The following is a 19,469-nucleotide window of genomic DNA, read 5'->3' on the forward strand; positions in this document are numbered from 1 at the left end:
TTGTAAGCTCAAAATTATTGAAAAGACTGTTCTTTTTAATAATGAAGCACACCCATACTATTATTTTATAATCCACATAGATGTTTCACAAGCCACTGTGTGGGGCATGAAGGATGCTGCATATTGCCAATATTTTCGTTCCTAGTGCGTATGCGTTTTCAGCGAAGGGAAATGATTACATGCCTCTTAATGCGCGCTGATCTCTCTTATCTTTTTCGCTACTTATGTGAGAGGAGTTTAGAAAGTAAGTCACACATAATTATGGCAGGCAAATGATTTTTATTGAATGCTGCACTACACTTCAAAGTGACACACGTACTTGACACTATTTTTCAGCATTGACACAAAGTTTCTGTGAACAACGGTCGCAGTGTCCTACAGACCGTTCAGTTCCACGAAGATAAACATTCGCTCCTCAGTCACGCAGCCGGAGAACGTCTTCATTGTTGTAAAATCTCTTTTCCCACAAGATGATCTTTCAGCTCGCCAAAAACATGGAAATCGCGTGGTGCAATGTCTGGACTCACCGATCAGCATCACACAGGTCCGTGTGGCCTTGGTCATGTTGTTGGCGCCATTTCACTGCGGCTGAACGGACATTCCGCGGCGAATCTGTGTGCAGCTTAGATGTTTTGCGCACAGGAATCGTTCTATCCCGTGTACTTTAACTTTGGATTATGTTTCCAGCTACCACGCCATTTCAATCGCACACTTTGATTCACCCTGTATCTGTACTGCAGCGGATCTGCGTCTACACGAAACCCGGAACTTGTACCCTCTCCTGACAGTGCGTCGATCATATTTCTCAGTAGTCTTAGCGTGAGGCTTCGTGTGTAACTTGTAAGGGGCATCATAATATTAATACGTGAACAGTAAAATTGAAGAACCAATTTTTAATATTAATTATACAAGGAGGCCAATGAAACATATATAATTTCAAAGGTACACTACTGGCCATTAAAATTGCTACACCACGAAGATGACGTGCTTTAGACGCGAATTTTAACCGACAGGAGGAAGATGCTGTGATATGCAAATAATTAGCTTTTCAGATCATTCACACAAGGTTGGCGCCGGTAACGACTCCTACAACGTGCTGACATGAGGAAATTCTCCAACCGCAGTTGACCGGCGTTGTTGTGATGCCTCGTGTAAGGAGGAGAAATGCGTACCATCACGTTTCCGACTTTGATAAAGGTCGGATTGTAGCCTATCACGATTGCCGTTTATCGTATCGCGACATTGCTGCTCGCGTTGGTCGAGATCCAATGATATTGTTAGCGGAATATGGAATTGGTGGGTTCAGGAGGGTATTACGGAACGCCGTGCTGGATCGCAACGGCCTCGTATCACTAGCAGTCGAGATGACAGGCATCTTATCCGCATGGCTGTAACGGATCGTGCAGCCACGTCTCGATCCCTGAGTCAACAAATGGGGACGTTTGCAAGACAACAACCATCTGCACGAACAGTTTGACGACGTTTGCAGCAGCATGGACTATCAGCTCGGAGACCGTGGCGGCGGTTACCTTGACGCTGCATCACAGGCAGCGCCTGCGATGGTGTACTCAACGACGAACCTGTGTGCACGAATGGCAAAACGTCATTTTTTTGGATGACTCCAGGTTCTGTTTACAGCATCATGATGGTCGCATCGGTGTTTGGCGACATCGCGGTGAACGCACATTGGAAGCGAGTATTCGTCATCGCCATACTGGCGTATCACCCGACGTCATGGTATGGGGTGCCATTGGTTACACGTCTCGGTCACCTCTTGTTCGCATTGACGGCACTTTGAACAGTGGACGCTACATTTCAGATTTGTTACGACCCGTGGCTCTACCCTTCATTCGATCCCTGCGACACCCTACATTTCAGCAAGATATTGCACGACCGCATGTTGCAGGTCCTGTACGGGCCTTTCTGGATACAGAAAATGTTCGACTGCTGCCCTAGCCAGCACATTCTCTACATCTCTCACGAATTGAAAACGTCTGGTCAATGATGGCTGAGCAATTGGCTCGTCACAATACTCCAGTCACTACTCTTGATGAACTGTGGCATCGTGTTGAAGCTGCATGGGCAGCTGTACCTGTACACGCCATCCAAGCTCTGTTTGACTCAATGCCCAGGCGTATCAAGGCCGTTATTACGGCCAGAGGTGGTTGTGCTGGGTAGTTATTTCTTAGGATCTATGCACCCAATTTGCGCGAAAATGTAATCACATGTCAGTTCTAGTATAATATATTTGTCCAATGAATACCCGTTTATTAGCTGCATTTGTTCTTGGTGTAGCAATTTTAATGGCCAGTAGTGTATTTTGTCACAGATGCGCACAAAGAAAAAATCGTGTGTGTGCATAACCACCGAGAGTGGTAAAAGTAAAGAGGCGTCTCAGTTTTCGTATCTCTGATGATGACTTCTCTATTATACATTAAAATCTCCAATAGGTGAACATCGAAAACTGCAGTCTACCAACTTGGGCCCTGCGTACCGATCAGATGCTGTAGTAGAAATGGCACACGAAGGTAACAGTGTTCCCTGATATCGCGTTCTAGGATGTTCATGTGAACGTGGTTCATTTGCAGTAACACACCCATACCGGCAGCTACAATGCGACAACTACTAGGTCGATGATGTTACATAGACAATGTAAAAGCAAAAACGTGACGTTGATAATGATCATTCCATTGCTGCTTTGAAAGGCGGAAAGGAAAATTAGAGTTTAATGTCTCATCGACCCCGACGCCATTAGACATGGAGCACAAGCTCTGCCTGTTTCAAGGATGGAGAAGGAAATCGGGCCTGGAGCGATTTAGGGAAATCACGGAAAACTGAAATCTAAATAGCCAGACGCAAAGTAGAGATGTTAACCACTGTGCTACCTCGCTTGGTGTTTTGAAAGATATATTTAATTGCTAACTGAACGTGATTCCAAATAATTTTGAGAGCTCCAACTGCAGTTCGATGAATTTACACTGTAAACTGTGTAATGCATAGCATTTTGCTTCTGTGGTTACTTTACGTGACACAATGGCGTTCTCACTGTGTTGTTATAATGGAAAGTTAATTTGCCACTGTTAGCGCTAAAGTTTTTTCTCAGTGCACTGTATCAAGGACACGATTCAAGCGATCGAAAAATTAAAGAGAATTCAAATAACAATTTCAATAATATTCGTGCCGGCCGGTGTGGCGGAGCGGTTCTAAGCGCTTCAGTTTGGAACTGCGCGACCACTACGATCGCAGGTTCGAATCCTGCCTCGGGGATGGATGTGTGTGATGTCCTTAGGTTAGTTAGGTTTAAGTAGTTCTAAGTTCTAGGGGACTGATGACCTCAGATGTCAAGTCCCGTAGTGCTCAGAGCCATTTGAACCATTTTAGGGTGATCCCACAGATTGTCGATTGGGCTTAAATGCGAGGAGTTCGGTGGCCAGAGGAGTACGGTAAACTTGTCCTGGTGCTCTTCGAATTACGTATGTACACTGTGAGCTGTGTGACTCGCTGTATTGTCCTGCTGCTAGGTATCATCGCGCAGAAGAAAAACAAATAGCATATAATGGTGGACATGATTCCCAAGGAAAGGTGCATACTTCTGTTGATCCCTTGCGCTTTTCAGAAGGACGATATCATCTAGGGAATGCCCTCCGGCCTGGACCCTACCGACGATTGTAGCAGGGTGTTTGCTTTCAGACGTTACGCCCCGTACGCGCCAACTGCCATGATGGAGCATAAAACGTGATTCATAGGAAAAGAGAACCCGTTGCCACTCAGTGGACATCCATTTGCGGCACTAGCGTGCCAATTCCAGCCCTCGTCACCAATGTATAGCAGCCACCGTGGGTGCATGAACTAGATGCCTGCTGCAGAGGCCCATAAGCAACGAAGTTCGCTGAATGGTCGTTAGGGAGACTCAGTTGGGAGCCCCTTGGTTCATTTGGGCGGTCAGTTGCTCAACAGTTGCGCGTCTATTCGCCCGGTAGCATCTCCGGTGTCGTGGGGTTTCCTACCGTGTGGTTTCCTACGAGCAGTGGCACACTAAACCTGTCAATGGCCCGGGCCGGCAAAACAAATCGAGGCTCCCCTTGCTGCCCCCTCCCGCCCTCCTCACCACACACGAGTTCTCCGAGAGTTTCAAACCCAAACGGAAGGAAGTCCCACATTGCTTATCATCTTCATTTTGTGTCGTTATAATTTACAAGGTGTAACGTTATTTTACGCCACACTGAAAGTGACTGCTCTCGTAATCTCGTTACTGTTATTTAATAGCTATGTTGCCCCTTATACGACAGAAATCAATACTTGATTTCTGTTCTTCGAATCTATTATTTATGTTTCGCAACTAAGTCGGCATAGAGCGAGCGGGGTGTATAAAAATGGATTCCTATTTCCCAAATCAAGAGGAAGGTCACTGTCTACATAAAACTTCGTTCAGTGAATGGTGGAGGGTACTTTACTTACGGATTTCAACAAAAGCCACAGTGTTGCTCCGATATTGATGAAATTTTGTACATTTGATCTTCAAAACAAGGGGAGCCTCACCGTCTACGTGAAATTTCATACGGTGTATGGCGGAGGTTGCCTTACAACAGAATTACACAACAACTGACTGATCAGCTTGGGAGTTGGCTCAAGTATGTATGTTTTCGTGGTGAAGGCATTTACACAAGCCAAAGTATGCTGGATGGCGGACGGTTGGCCTACCTTCAAATAAATTCAACATCGTCTCGTCAATCAGGATGAAAGTTGGCAGATGTACGTATCTTTTCACAGACGGAGAAAGAGGAGATGGCATGAAGGAGGCGGAGGAGGAGATAACAGAGAGAGGACAACGTGATGGGGATGGGGAGGGGGGAGGAGGTGCATCCAGAGAAGTGAAAGAAGCAGATTAAAAGAGGGAGGGAGCAGCAGGTAAACAGAGAAAGGGGGAAGGTGATGAATGACTAATGGAACACTGTAATAAATACATAAATTAGGGGTGTTATTGTGAATTTGTTGTACTATTAGAAAAAGCGGAGGACAGAGACGGGAAGATGGATGGAAAAGGAGAGGAGGATGCAGAGGAGGAGGAAGTGTAGTGAGAGAGGGGGGGGGGGGGGGCAGATGGAGCCGATGGAAAAAGAGACGGATGGGCGGAAGGAGGAGGTGGATAGAGAGACGAGATAGGACTAAATGGACAAGAGAGATGAGGGAAGAGGCGATGAACTGACATAAAACTGGGATGAACAAATATCCGGGCAACGCCGGATTTACAGTTAGTAACTAGATAAAGATTTACGCGACAATGGGTGTGTTCATCTGAAAGAAATTACAGAATATTTCCCTTTGGTTAGATGCGGCCTATCAAGTCTCGATAACTATAGTGTTGTTCTAGATGTCTACAGATGATAAAATTCGTTGCTTAATATAGATGACTCCACCAAAGTTCATCTAGTTGGAATTTCATCTTTATAAAACGAACTACATAATAATCAGCTGAAAAATGCTCCTGTTGGAGCACAATAAAGGCAAATATGATCGTGTTTAAAAGTCTCTGACAGAAAAGTGGGCAACCAGCTGCCTGATTCCTCATTGCGCTTTCCTCACCAAAAATTGTGGAATCTTCACAGGACAAGTGACCATGTTATGTAAGAAATTTACCAAGTAAAATTTCAGTTTTGTTGAGATAAAAATTCAATAAATAGCGGCTTGTGTATTACAACTTTAGAAATGCCGTTGAGGGCGTACTTCTGTGAATGAGATCCGCCAAATACAAATAATTAGTTTCGTATGACATATATGACGAAACTCCAGAATCGGCAAGTTAATTTTGTGCTGATCGACGACGACACTGTCTGAGAAACGGTTACAACACCTACACTGAGGGTGAGCGACTGGGGTCAAGCAGTGGGTGAGGCTCAGTTGGCAAACACCTCGTTAGGCAACCGGTTGCTCTGGACAGCTTCGCTACCTGCTGCACCCCTGTAGGAAACCCCACGGTAGGAAACCCCACGTAGCCGCATCTCCACAGCTGTCGTTCACCCCTGTCACCTATGGGCTATGGTGCACCACCGTTGCCTCGGCGCCTGTTTTGGATAGCGCCGCTTTGCCATGCCCGGTATACTTTAACCACGGCGGCACGCGAACGGTTTACAACCCTAACCGTTTCGGATGTGCTTCCATCCTTGGCCCAGAAGCTAATGAGTATACCATTCTAGACGTCAGATAAATCACTCCGTTGCTACAGTACGACACCTGCACTGTTTCCGCGTCCTCCGGCACACTTTATACGAGGATAATCCCAAAAGTAAGGTCTCCTACTTTTTATAAGTACATAGACCTGTTTATTTCTACAATGGTTTACATCAGTTCACAGCTTGAACATTTAGCTATTTTTAGACATAATCACCACTTCTGTCCATGCGTTTTTGTAGACGCTGTGGCAGTTTCTGTATGCCCATGTCATACCAGCTCACCGCCATGCTGTTCAGAAAGTTATGAACCTCGTTTTTCACCTCGTCGTCGGAGCAGAACCGCTTTCCGGCCAAATGTTCTTTTAACTTAGGGAACAGGTGATAGTCACTCTGCGCCAAGCCAGGGCTATAGGTTGGGTGGGTGATTATGTTCCACTGAAACTGTTGCAGGAGAGCAACGGTTTGCCGAGTGATGTGTGGGCGAGAGTTGTCATGGAGAATGTGTACGCCCTTGCTCAACATTCCTCTTCTCCGGTTCTGAATTGCCCGTTTGAGTTTTTTCAGAGTCTCACAGTAGCTGTCAGCGTTAATTGTGGTCCCAGTGGGCATAAAGTCGACCAACAATACCCCTTTCCGATCCCAAAAAACGGTTGTCATGACTTTACCGGCAGACTGTAAACTCTCTACATCACTTACGAACATTTTTGACACCCATGGACGACTCACCAAACACTTCTGTCAATTGGCGATGGATTTTAATCGGCGCTGTGCCCTTTGCGTTCCAAAACCGAATAACTGCGCGCAATTCGCACTTGACGGTAACATCCAACGGGAGCTCCATTCTCAACGGCTGCCAAGCCAAGACTGAGCGCCTCAGCGCGGCGTGCGCATGTTTACACTCTTCATAACAGTTTTGAACTAAATATTTTGTTTCAAATATAATGACAGCTGTAGCAAAATTTTATAGATCTGCCTTCTGTGAAAGTGTTTTTCGATCACAAGGCACTTGTCTAGTACTTCCTCTGGGCCTGAAGTAATTTCTTAATTTGTGATTACGTCTTAAATTTATAGAATGCCATTCTATGCTAAATTTTAGATTGGCAGCATACTATGTTTTATCGTTTTAACTCCCCACATGGCTTCATATTTATTCCTAGAATAGTATATAAACTGTTAGTTGTACAGTTTCTTTGCCTCACAGACAACCATGTTAATTTTTTCACATTTTGAAATAGTCATGAAATTTATTGTCCTTTATTCCGGTGTAAGGTACACAAGAAACTGTCTCTTTTTTTGTTGCAAGTAATTTGTATTCCATCCTAGTAGCTTTTTGCAGTGCTGTGTAGATGTAAACCTTTTGGAAATGCTACATAACAATATTGCAGAGTATGAATTTAAAAAAAAAATCTGTCAAAGTCACCCCTTAGCAAAATTTTATGGTACTTCGAGCTGTGGAGTCTAATCTTGAAATGATATTTTCCCAAGAACTGCTTCCTTATTTGCATCCTTGATCTGTGTGGGATATGATAAAGCAATTGCTCTAAGTACGATTCAGTATGTCCTCCCAACAACATGTGGCACGGCTACACATAGTCACGGTATGCCCCACCAGAAATACGACGAAAAGCGTATGAGCAGAGCAAGCACCAAGCACGGGCTGCCTACGTCATCGTAGCTGCGCATGCGCAGTACAGCCTGTTGTCTGGCGCTTTCTGGTAACTGCTCAAACGAACCTAGTGTGACCAACTGCCACACAAACAGAGTTGTGTACTTATAAAATAAATAGGAGACCTTACTTTTGGGATTACCCTCGTAATCCTTTCACTGCTAGTGATGCCACGTATTGTCTTTGAATGATTATTACTAACTGACGTCGTAAATAGACAGAGGCCACATTAGTGCGACTCTTCTGTGTATTTCTTCCTTCTAGGCATTATCTAAAGTTTATCCACATTTAAAAAGACCTATCATTCATTATACCAAGTGGAAATTTCGTCCAAATATTTCTGCATGCCTTACGATACTCCAGCAACGATTCTTTCCCGAAAAGAACAACACTGCCAGCGAAAAGTATTATAGCGCTACTGACCCTTGAAACGCGTACGTTTCATATGGCGAGGCATGACAGAATCTCTGACCAGAGAGTTATTTATCCGGCTAGTCTGCGCTTGACCGCGCGAAAGTTGAGTTGCGTGTAGCGAGTCGGCAGGAACAGTTGGAGAGTAGTAGCAGTCTGGTACAGTTGTGTGTGGCGAGTCGGCATGCGTCCGCGGTATGCTCTGCCCACGAGTCTGGTCAGAAATGTGGTGGACGATATGTATATTATTATAGAAGGTAATGAAGCAGCATTGCGCTCAGCTAATAACGTATGTTAATTGTAATTAATTTGTTCAAGAAATGCCCCAATAATAATTTTTATAAAGTATATCTCTTAAAGAAAAGTAATCATTTCAATTTAGAGAATTTTTCCACTCCTTTGAAGAATAAGAATCATTTCAATTTAAAGAATATTTCCTATGCATTCCCTCCAAGAATTAAAATTAGATGTAGGCCAGCATTGCACGGAGCTGTGCCGAAAAATAAGAGCAGATATAGACGCAGTTTTACTGAGGTAAGAATTTATCAGTTTTAGTTATTTCATAGGGCCGAAGGTCAGCGTTACTGCCCTTATAAAATTCGTCAGGTTAATTATTGCTGTTGAGATGTTACATCCAGTTCATGTTTCGTTATTTAATTAATATTATTGTGGGTTTAATGAGCAATCGTCTTAACGTTAATTTTGTGGGGAGTTTACATTGGGCCACTATTATTCTTTAATTTTGCAAGGAGGTTACGCTTGGCTCATTTTTATTATTCAGTTTTGTGGGAAGACAACATTTCACTTAACATTGACTTTCATATTCTTGCTGGGAGGTTAGAATTTCACTATTATTGACATTAAAAATTTTAGTGGGGAGGTTACACCCTCTCCGATAAATCGTTCGTGTACATTGAGAGCATCAGAGGTCCTATTAGGCTTCCCTGAGGCACAAGTCTACACTGCGATTGGTATAACATTGCTTGTTCTGGCAGCCATAAGATTTATTCTCACGCTACAGGTCTCAGTTAAGCGAAGATACAGTAGATGATGCGTGGGGTCGTAAAGTTATGAAATACGAACAACAGATGTTACTACAACTATCGTCAGAAACGCCGCCAGCTGAGTAGTCTTGCAATCTGATTGGCTTCTGTGACAGAAGATGCAGGAACTGTCACCGCGTTAGAGCTCACGTTTCCATAACTAATTATTACTAAAGAATAATTCACATTTTGTTTTCCTCTCAGTACTGAGCTGTCACCTCGTAGTCAGACTTTCGTTTTAGTGTCAATGTGCGCAGAATATTTGAATGAGATAGAGTCGAATCACTTCCTGTGAGATCGGCTTCCCGTCGAAAGACCGCTCAGCGAAGCTGTTGGTACTACTGAAGTGCATTTGCTAGTTACGCGCCAACCAGTATACTCATTAAAAGGGGAAGAGGGGGTCCGAATAGTAAAGTAGCTAGGATCTCAGTGGGTGTCCAAAATCGCGACTCTGTCAGCAACGTAGAGAGTAATTGAGCTTAAGAGGTGTAATTTTAATTGTGAAACATCAACAGTTCTTTGTGTCATGTTCATTAGTGTACAAGGATTGTATTTGTGAATAATAATGATACTTAATGACTTAACATATGAATCACGAACGCGACCGTTTTTTACCACACAGTTTCTGCGAGAAGTTTTCGTCTTTATCTCGTGAAATGGGAAAAACAAAATGTCTCTAGCCCCCAAACAAACTTCTCTATTTTAACTTCAGTAGCACTGAGCCTTATTCAGTTTATGAATAGTTCTACGACAGCCACATAGCAACAGTAGCGGACGCACGGTCTACGTGTTACCTCTGTGCTGGGTCGAGGACGTCACTTGCAGAAGACAGGTTGGCGGAATTTTCAGAATTTTAGCAACTGGGCCCCTCAAACCTGCTACTGATGCAGTATAAATGGAGAGAGTTAGTCCCATCTGTGGTAACACAGAGAAGGAAAGCCGGCCGGAGTGGCCAAGCGGTTAAAGGCGCTACAGTCTGAAACCGCGCGACTGCTACGGCCGCAGGTTCGAATCGTGCCTCGGGCATGGATGTGTGTGATGTCCTTAGGTTAGTTAGGTTTAAGTAGTTCTAAGTTCTAGGGGACTGATGACCATAGAAGTTAAGTCCCATAGTGCTCAGAGCCATTTTGAACAGAGAAGGAAACGCAAGCGCACTCGATCTGATGGCTGATTTCCATCACTTTCCATAGCGACGACAGTATTTTAATTATAAATCGTTTGCGGGATCGCCGAATGTGTGATGGAATAAGTAGGGGATGTTAAGGGTGATGGAATAGGTAGGTTTCAGGAATGATTTCGTAGTTTTGGACAGGAATGTAAGTGAAGATGTAGCATGTTTGGATGTAGTAGGAAGGCGACAGAGATGCTGTTACAAGCCAGTGTTTTTAAGGGTGTGTTGGGACTCCACTTTAGGGGAGACATAGGATGGCAAAGGTGGTCTACGTTTCTCAGGGGGAGAGAGAAATTTATAAACTGGTACGAGACACGAGTGGGGGGGAGGGGGGGTAAGAGATCCGGAAAGTGAGGCGGAGTGTACGTCATTCACGGAATTGGAGAGAGTATTCTGAAAGGGTACAGTACCGACCGACATTGAAAATAGGTACAACATACTTCATTATTTTTGTCAGAACAACACATTTATTTTTGTAAAATAACTCAATTTCAATTAATACAGCGAAGCCGGATACCAGTGTGGGAAAGAATGACAATTTATTTATTTAATTGATCACATGTGCACTCCCACAAAGTAAATCCCTACATCCAGTTTGGTGAGATCTGTGAAATGAATGAATGTATGGTCGTCTGCTAACTGCAGATGAATGTAAATATATGATCATCTTTGAGACGATCCTTTGGCCACCTTTGGTAGGACCAAAGAGATGAAATTTACCTGAGCTTTGAGCGCCTGAAATGTGGCTGACCAATACGGTAGCATGGTCTTCCCCCACCTCGACAGAGGTGTGAGATGACCTGAAGAACGGCCATGTTTCGGCACTCTGCCGCTGGATCTTGTGCTGTTAAGACCTGTTTTAGTTGTGCTCCGTAAAGACAAAAGAGTGGAGACATGGTATGCATGTGGAATATTTAAGAGTAGTTTGAAATAATAATTTCTCTATTTCAGGAACTTTTGTGGGGAGAATTAAATGTCAGGCAGGTAATATTAATGGGATCGTAGTAATCTCAGAAGTGACCAATGGTCACAATGAAACCACGTGTAGCAATAAGTTGAAATACTTCCGTGTGCTTAAGTTAAGCTGAATTATTAGCATGTGTACAATAAGTTGAAATATTTAAGAAATAGCGTGTGTACCATAAGTTGAAATATTTAAGAAATGGCGTGTGCAGGACTTGAAATTAGAGACGAGTACTTCCACGTGGTGAGTACTGTGTGAGTCTCAATCTGTGTATGAGACAAAGGATAAAGAGAAGTAATCGTCCATGGTATCAGTTGAGGACTCGCATGTGTGATGAATATGTTCTTAATATTACTTTGCGTGATATGATTCCGTGGGACGCTAAGTTCAAACTCTGAGAGAGAAGCAAGGTGAGTCGGCCGTCTATCCAGCAACGCCACTTGGCTTGCATTGCACAGGAAGACGTGCATATATCTCCAGAGTTCATAGCAGGAAAGTAGAATTACAAAGTGGGGCAGTGTCGTGTGAAACTGGGATAAATACTAATTGAAGTGGGAAAGCTGAAAGTGATAGTGTTGTGACTATTTATTGTATTGTATTCCACGCTGTACTGTGGTGTATGTCATGTAATTTGGATATGTGTGGTTTGCATGGGAGAGTAGCAAGGTAGTTTCAAAAGATTAGTGGGCTATGCTTGTTCCTTCGGTACCGCTCGGTCTTGGAGGAAAGTTTCGTGATGATGATTGTGAGAGTCGAAGTGTGAGATATAATAAAAGATCCACCATCCTATCCAGAAAGTGCACTGTAGCGTTAAATAATTACGAGACCATAATATAGAGATTCACCAATGTAAAACCATGCCCACTGGGCGGAATTTCTCATGTGTTATTGTTGTAGGTTATAGAATTTGTGTGTTTAGGTTAGAGAATTTATCGGAATAAATAAGATAGTGAAAAGAAAAAGATTGGTGGACTTTTCCTTCAAATTGTATGTTGTCATGATGTCCCGAATTTATAATGTGTGCGCCATTCATATTCAGTGCGGTGGCCACGTGTTGATAAAAGCCGTTAAATAAAAAGGAAAGAAAAGGTGGTATTGCCACTGCGTAGTGAACAGTCAGAGTTCTGTAAATCACTGATAGTCAGATATGCGTTTCCGTTGCGTATTATTCATACAGGAGGATAATTTGTGACTTAATTGTGAGTACGAGAGTTCATGTTACTCAATAAATAAGAATGAATCCACTCGCTTGGCAGACCACTCATCTTGCAGGCCTGACTGCTTGATGCCACAGTATGAGCAAGGCATGTGAGTGCCTCTCAATTCAAACTGGGCAGAAGCGGAGGTTTTTGCAGCATTTGTGTAAGTAAGTAACCTTGGTCGGGTAGAGGTCTTACATCTATTGATGATGGTCGTAGAATTTGGTCCGCATTTTCTGCCAGTTACTGGTTTCGACACACTGTGCCTTTCTTTTAATGGACAGGAAGATGTGAATTGTGTTGTTTTCTTATTTTTCCCCAAGTCACACCATCCATGGTCGAGTTGATGTATTGCGGTGAATCATCTGTTTGGCAACAAAAAATAAGGCAATCTAATTTTCGTTTCTTTTTTCGTGTCCGTGCAGTTGCTAATTTTTAACAAAATATCCGACAGCTGCTGTGTATTCGGACTGCCTTGTATTCCTGGCTTCACGTTTACTCTTAACTCCGCCTTCGTGGCACAGGCTTCAACCTACACGTTTTTCCTCACCCCTGGTATCATCACACTACTCATAGTCGTCTCGTAGCTTTTATGGATATTTCACTAACTCTACTGCTCTGCGGTTTAACATAGCGCAACTGTCTCACAAGAGTAAAAATCGTTTGCACGAAACTATTATTTTTATAGATCAAACGACGTGTACTCAGTTCCCTGCGTTGTCTTACGCAACGGTAGCCTTGAACACAGGTAACAGTGTGGTTGCTAGATTCATTTCGAGCTCTGTCTTGCCTCTATTTCTTATTTGTGAAAAGATGAGTTTAGAGAAAAACGTTATCACATCGCTACCAGGTGTTCCCTAACATACATTTTTTTAGGACATAATTACCTTTGCCATGCCATGTTTGACTGAACATTACACTATTCTACCGCCCAGATGTCGGTTTTAGAGGTTTTCGGCGAGTTTCACAATTTCATAGCACACTCATGCTCGTAAATTAAGGATGAGCGGTTTGCGGGTTTAAATCACCTCGGGGTATGACCATTCGGTGCATTTGACCTGCGGTCATCGCACGGTGGCGCTGGCAGCAGTCCACATACGCAGAGGTGTGTTGGTGCATGTCAGAGTACGGTGCAGCGAGTAAGTGTGCAGACGTTCTCAGGCGTGCTAATGGCGACTGTGTGTGGAAAATGGTTCAAAGAACACATATTGATTACGTTTGAGGGGTAGAATACTAGGCCGACTGGAGGCTGGTCAAACACAGCAGGTCGTACCACGGGGCCCTCCGTGTGCCACAAAGTGTGATTTCAAGATTATGGAAAACACTCCAGCAGACAGGAAACGTGTCCAGGCGCTACAGTACGGGACGTCCACAGTGTAGAACGCCACAAGAAGACCGATATCCCACCATCAGTGGCCGCAGACGGCCACGGTGTACTGAAGGTACCCTTGCTCGGGATCTTACCGCAGCCACTGGAACAGTTGTCTCCAGAGACACAGTCTTCAGACGACTGAACAGACATGGTTTATTCGCCCGCAGACCTGCAAGGTGCATTCCACTGACCCCTGGTCACAGGAGAGCCCATAAAGCCTGGTGTCAAGAACACACTACATGGTCATTGGAACAGTGGTCCCCGGTTATGTTCACGGACGAGTCCAGGTATAGTCTGAACGGTGATTCTTGCCGAGTTTTGATCTGGTGTGCACCAGGAACCAGATACCAACCCCTTAATGTCCTTGAAAGGGATCTGTATGATGGTCGTGGTTTGACGGTGTGGGGTGGGATTATGATTGGTGCACGTACAACCCTGCATGTCTTTGACAGAGGAACTGTAACAGGTCAGGTGTATCGGGACGCCATTTCGCACCAGTATGTCCACCTTTTCCGGGAAGCAGGGGGGCCCACCTTCCTCCTGATGGATGATAACGCACAGCCCCACCGATCTGGCATCGTGGAGAAGTTCCTTGAAACAGGCGAATGGAGTGGCCTGCCTGTTCGCAAGACCTAAACCCCATCGAGCAAGTCTGGGATGCTCTCGGTATATGTATCGCTGCACGTCTTCAAACCCCTACGACACTTCAAGAGCTCTAACAGCCACTGGTACAAGAATGGGACGCATACTCCAGCAGCTGCTCGACCACCTGATCCAAAGTATGCCAACCCGTTGTGCGGCCTGTGTACGTGTGCATGGTGATCATATTCCATATTGATGTTGGGGTACATGCGCAGGAAACAGTGGCACGTGTGTTTCGGGACGGTTTTCTCAACTTATCACCAATACCGTGGACTTACAGATCCGTGTCGTGTGTGTTCCCTATGTGTCTATGCTATTAGCGCCAGTTTTGTGTAGTGCCACGTTGAGTGGCACCACATTCTGCAGTTATCCTTAATTTATGAGCATGATTGTATATGCAATCTGCTGATAGGCGTCCGCAAACGTAGGGCGTGGGGAAGGGGGGAGGGGGGGGGGGGGGAAGAGTGGGCACTTACCCGCTGCTGGAGTGTAGGGGTATATAGACTGTATACTTGGCACAAAATTTTCTGCTATTTCTAGCAACGATTGTCTTCCATTCTACTACATCACAGCTTTGGCATTGCAAAATGCGATGGCAAATGCTGCGATTTTTAAATTTTAAATCTGTTTTCTGACGCCAGTGGTAATAACTCGGCATTATTTTGATTATTTTTGTTGCTATGCAGCAAAATTTTCTCGGTCGTTCACATTTACTTTTTTCAGATTTTTTATTTTCAGAGAAATCCGAATATTGTTGCTACACGAACATTAATTTTTGTTGCAAACTATTCGTTGAACAATGTGGATTTAATTATAATAAGGATGTGATTTTCTATCACTGAATCCAAATAATGGCATTCAAAGTCATAGTAATAACTAAAAATAAGTGTAAATAAGATATACACAACTGCAACCAGTCACATTTTTTTATAGCTTGTTAGTCATGGCGATACATTAAAGTGTGACCCATCTTTCTGCCATAGAACCAGCACCCAGCATTATGCTACTACCAGTAATGATGTAACTTCCCGGATCCTCCCGAAATCATCTGAAGATGAACCTGAAAAGGTTCGAAAACCGGTTCATGTAACAAAGCATTATTATTGAGAAAAAAAGTGACTGGTTGCAGTTGTGTATAACTTATTTACATTTAATATACAGTCACGGTTCTAAAATATCCGTAATGGATAAGCATAATCTAAAAATAAGTGCTTACGAGGCAACCGCACCGACTGGTCAGATTTATGGTATGTGCAGGGCTTGACCAAAACTGAAAGCGACAGAAGTGGGATCTCCAGATGGCCAAACGCTTAGAAAAAAATAATATTTATGGTGCGGGTCGTGCGAAGCGTTAGCCATTGATGTGCGAATTGTTACCAGGCAGCGGTTCGTTGGCACAACGAAAATATTACGAAACTGTAATCAGAGGGTCGTGGGGTTGAGTCTTTGTACAGAAAGACTTTTTTATTCTCTATTTTTCCCTTACTTACACTGAAAATAAACCGACATATTGCTTAATATAAAACTTCCTGGTAGATTAAAACTGTGTGCCGGACCGAGTTCGAGTCTCGGTCCAGCACACAGTTTTAATCTGCCAGGAAGTTTCATATCAGCGCACACTCCACTGCATAGTGAAAATCTCATTCTGGAATGCCTTATATACTTTATTTACTAATAGTCTCGTAAAAGGCTTGAAAAGGGAAGGAGAAGGAAAATTTGGGATTGCAAATAGATTTCCAGGCAGGGAGTCTAATGCGTAGTTTTATTATTTTGCAGTTGATGATTTACACATGCTGGGGTGATACCATAAAAACAGGGGAAGCAATAATTTTCTCAGCGTCTTGCCCACTTTATAAACGCAGCATCTTTACAATTGCCTGGTTGTTTTAGAGTTTCCAGAAAAAAACAAAGCTAGTTTACATTCATGAAAGATTCTCTTCCATCGCACAGTTTGACAGCAAACCACGCAGAAAGCATAATGTCGCCAAATACTGGCGAAGACACAGGGTGGCAATCATTGAACTAGTAAAAATGTTTTCACACACGGATTCGACTCCCACCACCCTCGACATATCGTCCCGTAAACTCTCCACTACGCCAATCGTTGCTTAGCAACTGTGCTAATATAAATGGCACATGCCTCCCCCGGCCCGCGCCAAAAATGCTATTTTTTTCTAAACGCTTGGCTTTCTGGAACTCCCACGTCCGTCACCATCATTCCTGGCCACGCCGTGACAATAACTTACCATAAATTTAGAAGAAGTGACTATGAGTAGGCGCAGCCCCCTTTTTAGCGTATGCTGACGTAATATGCTTACTTACCATTTTGGTATCAAGCTAACGTACCAAGGAAAAACAAAACATTTTGATTGGACCCCTGTCAATCTTTTGAGATACAATAACTTTTGTATAAATTTAGCTTTTGGGCCACTACGCGCTCTCAAACTCACCGAATCAGTTACATCATAATTAGTTATTTTAGAATCTTGCCCACTCTTTGATACGTTCCTGCGGTCGCCCATGAATCTGTGACGTACTCTCCGTTAAGGCGACCAGCTTCTAAAGTCTACATACCATCCACATAAATACTCCAGAAACCACTGCACATCACATGATGGAGGATACATCGTGCCAGTGTAATCTATTTTCTTTCCTATCCCATTCTTGTAGTGAAAGAGAGAAAAATGTACTCTCTGTTATATTTTACTCATGACCCCTTCGCGAGACATTCATTGCTGATTGACTAACAGTCACACAGACTTCTTCGAAAACTTCTAAATTTACTCAACAGGGTTTCGCCAAAACTGTGGTTTTTCGAACAAGGATTCCGATGTAAGTTCTTCGAATGTAACTGTTACAGTTTCGTGTGTACTATACCGACCTGTTATAGTCCTTTCAGCGAGTCTCTAAATTCATACCTGTTCTCGCGGCTACTTGGTAAAGTCGCAGAACGCCTGGTACAATATTTTAGTATTGGTCGCAATACCGTGTTGTACGCGCCGAACCGTCAGAGAAGCCTTTCAACATATATATTGACTTTACAGATTTTATGTGGCTTTCGCCTTTTAGTATTACCCCTATATACTTATACGATGTGACTACACCATACGGGAACACCGGACGGAACGGGATACTTGATATTCAAAATGTTTTGTGAAACATAGAGCACAGAAAAACCACTTCTTAAAACTATAAAAAATCGCCTTGTAGTATAACCTTACGTAACTTACTTGACAGCCACTTAAATTTAATGTTACGTATTTTTTTACACTTGTCAAAGAAATGCTTGCATATTTCCCCATCCACTGGCTAGAATGGGGTAAGGCATTTTTTTGTGAAATTATTTCATAAATATTGAAATTATTAGGAATATCATCTTAAAGCTACTACTTAAAATTTCTGAATAGCAGTTTAAACTAAGAAACTGGAATATTTAAAAAATCGTTAACAATAAGAAAATATTTTAATTTCATTTTCAAAAACGTACATATATTTTGAATGTTTAGTACAAAGTTATTGTTGCTGTTTTTGTTACTTTATTGAATCCCATCGTTTGTGCACCAGATGTATTTTCTGGTTTGCCAATAGACAACTTGAGATGCCCAGTGATAAGTGTTGTGGATTGGCAAGACAGCCAACCCACTATGAGAGGAAGACGAAAGGCACGCGTTTTAGCTCACGCAGGCTGGCGTGAGGTCTGGAACAGGTCAAGGAAATGAGACTAGCAAAAAACGTACGTAGCTGCTGGAATACTTAACTTTAATCAATAATTGGTGAACATCGCTCTTGACGGTACATGTTTTACAGCATCAGTAGTAACTGGTAATGGCGCCTTGCTAGGTCGTAGCAAATGACGTAGCTGAAGGCTATGCTAACTATCGTCTCGGCAAATGAGAGCGTAATTTGTCAGTGAACCATCGCTAGCAAAGTCGGCAGTACAACTGGGCGAGTGCTAGGAAGTCTCTCTAGACCTGCCGTGTGGCGGCGCTCGGTCTGCAATCACTGATAGTGGCGACACGCGGGTCCGACGTATACTAACGGACCGCGGCCGATTTAAAGGCTACCACCTAGCAAGTGTGATGTCTGGCGGTGACACCACAATACGTCCTACAGCCCAGTCTTGGCCAGCTAGACAAATTTATTTGTCAAATCTGTCTGGTAAGAGATTTCTTTCCTCTAGCTGAAAGGCTAATGATCTGACAATGAGATGATTCATCGTTGGACTAGAAAGTCTGCTCTCCATTGGCTTCAGGTATAGTACCAGCTCTTCTTCTTCTGCAGCTGACACATTTTTAAACTTCACGTCTGATTTGTCATCTCTGTATTCTTAGCTTTGCAAACGCATATTTCCAACGCTGACATGGGTACGCTAAACTCCTTTGATGCTTTTAAAACTCCCATTTCACATGATAAAACGGCTGAAGCGGCGATTTCCGTTGATTTAATTTCCAATTGCTACCTGTTAGTCTTTCTAATGTAAGCTCATACCCTCTATAAAACAAAGGAGAGAAAGAAATAGATTGAAATCTACTTGCATCAAAAAATGACGTGGGAAAATGGAACACTATCCCCTTTCGCCCCGTCCCGTTCTGTCTCAAGAGCACATTTTAGTTTAACAACGTTTATAACTGAGTTAAACATATTATGTAACTAATGTACTGTGAATGTCATGAACTTTAAAATTACATGTCATTTAATGGCGAACAATTAAGACTCAACGGTCTGTCTTACGTTTAAATTTATCAAAAATTACAAATAAACAACTGGAGATCTGGGGGACTATCGTTCATTAACAAACCAATTAAAATGGCCGTCGCACTTTCCCTTCCAT

At 43.2% G+C, this 19,469-nt stretch overlaps 1 protein-coding gene across 1 annotated transcript in view; it reads right to left on the reverse strand.

The window, feature by feature from the left end:
* LOC124776011 overlaps nt 1–19,469 on the reverse strand; it is a 317,506-nt gene that overhangs the window by 137,015 nt on the left and 161,022 nt on the right. The gene's annotated exons all lie outside the window — the stretch shown is intronic.

The sequence above is a fragment of the Schistocerca piceifrons genome, chromosome 2 (assembly GCF_021461385.2).
Source record: "Schistocerca piceifrons isolate TAMUIC-IGC-003096 chromosome 2, iqSchPice1.1, whole genome shotgun sequence".
NCBI classification, from domain to species: Eukaryota; Metazoa; Arthropoda; class Insecta; order Orthoptera; family Acrididae; genus Schistocerca; species Schistocerca piceifrons.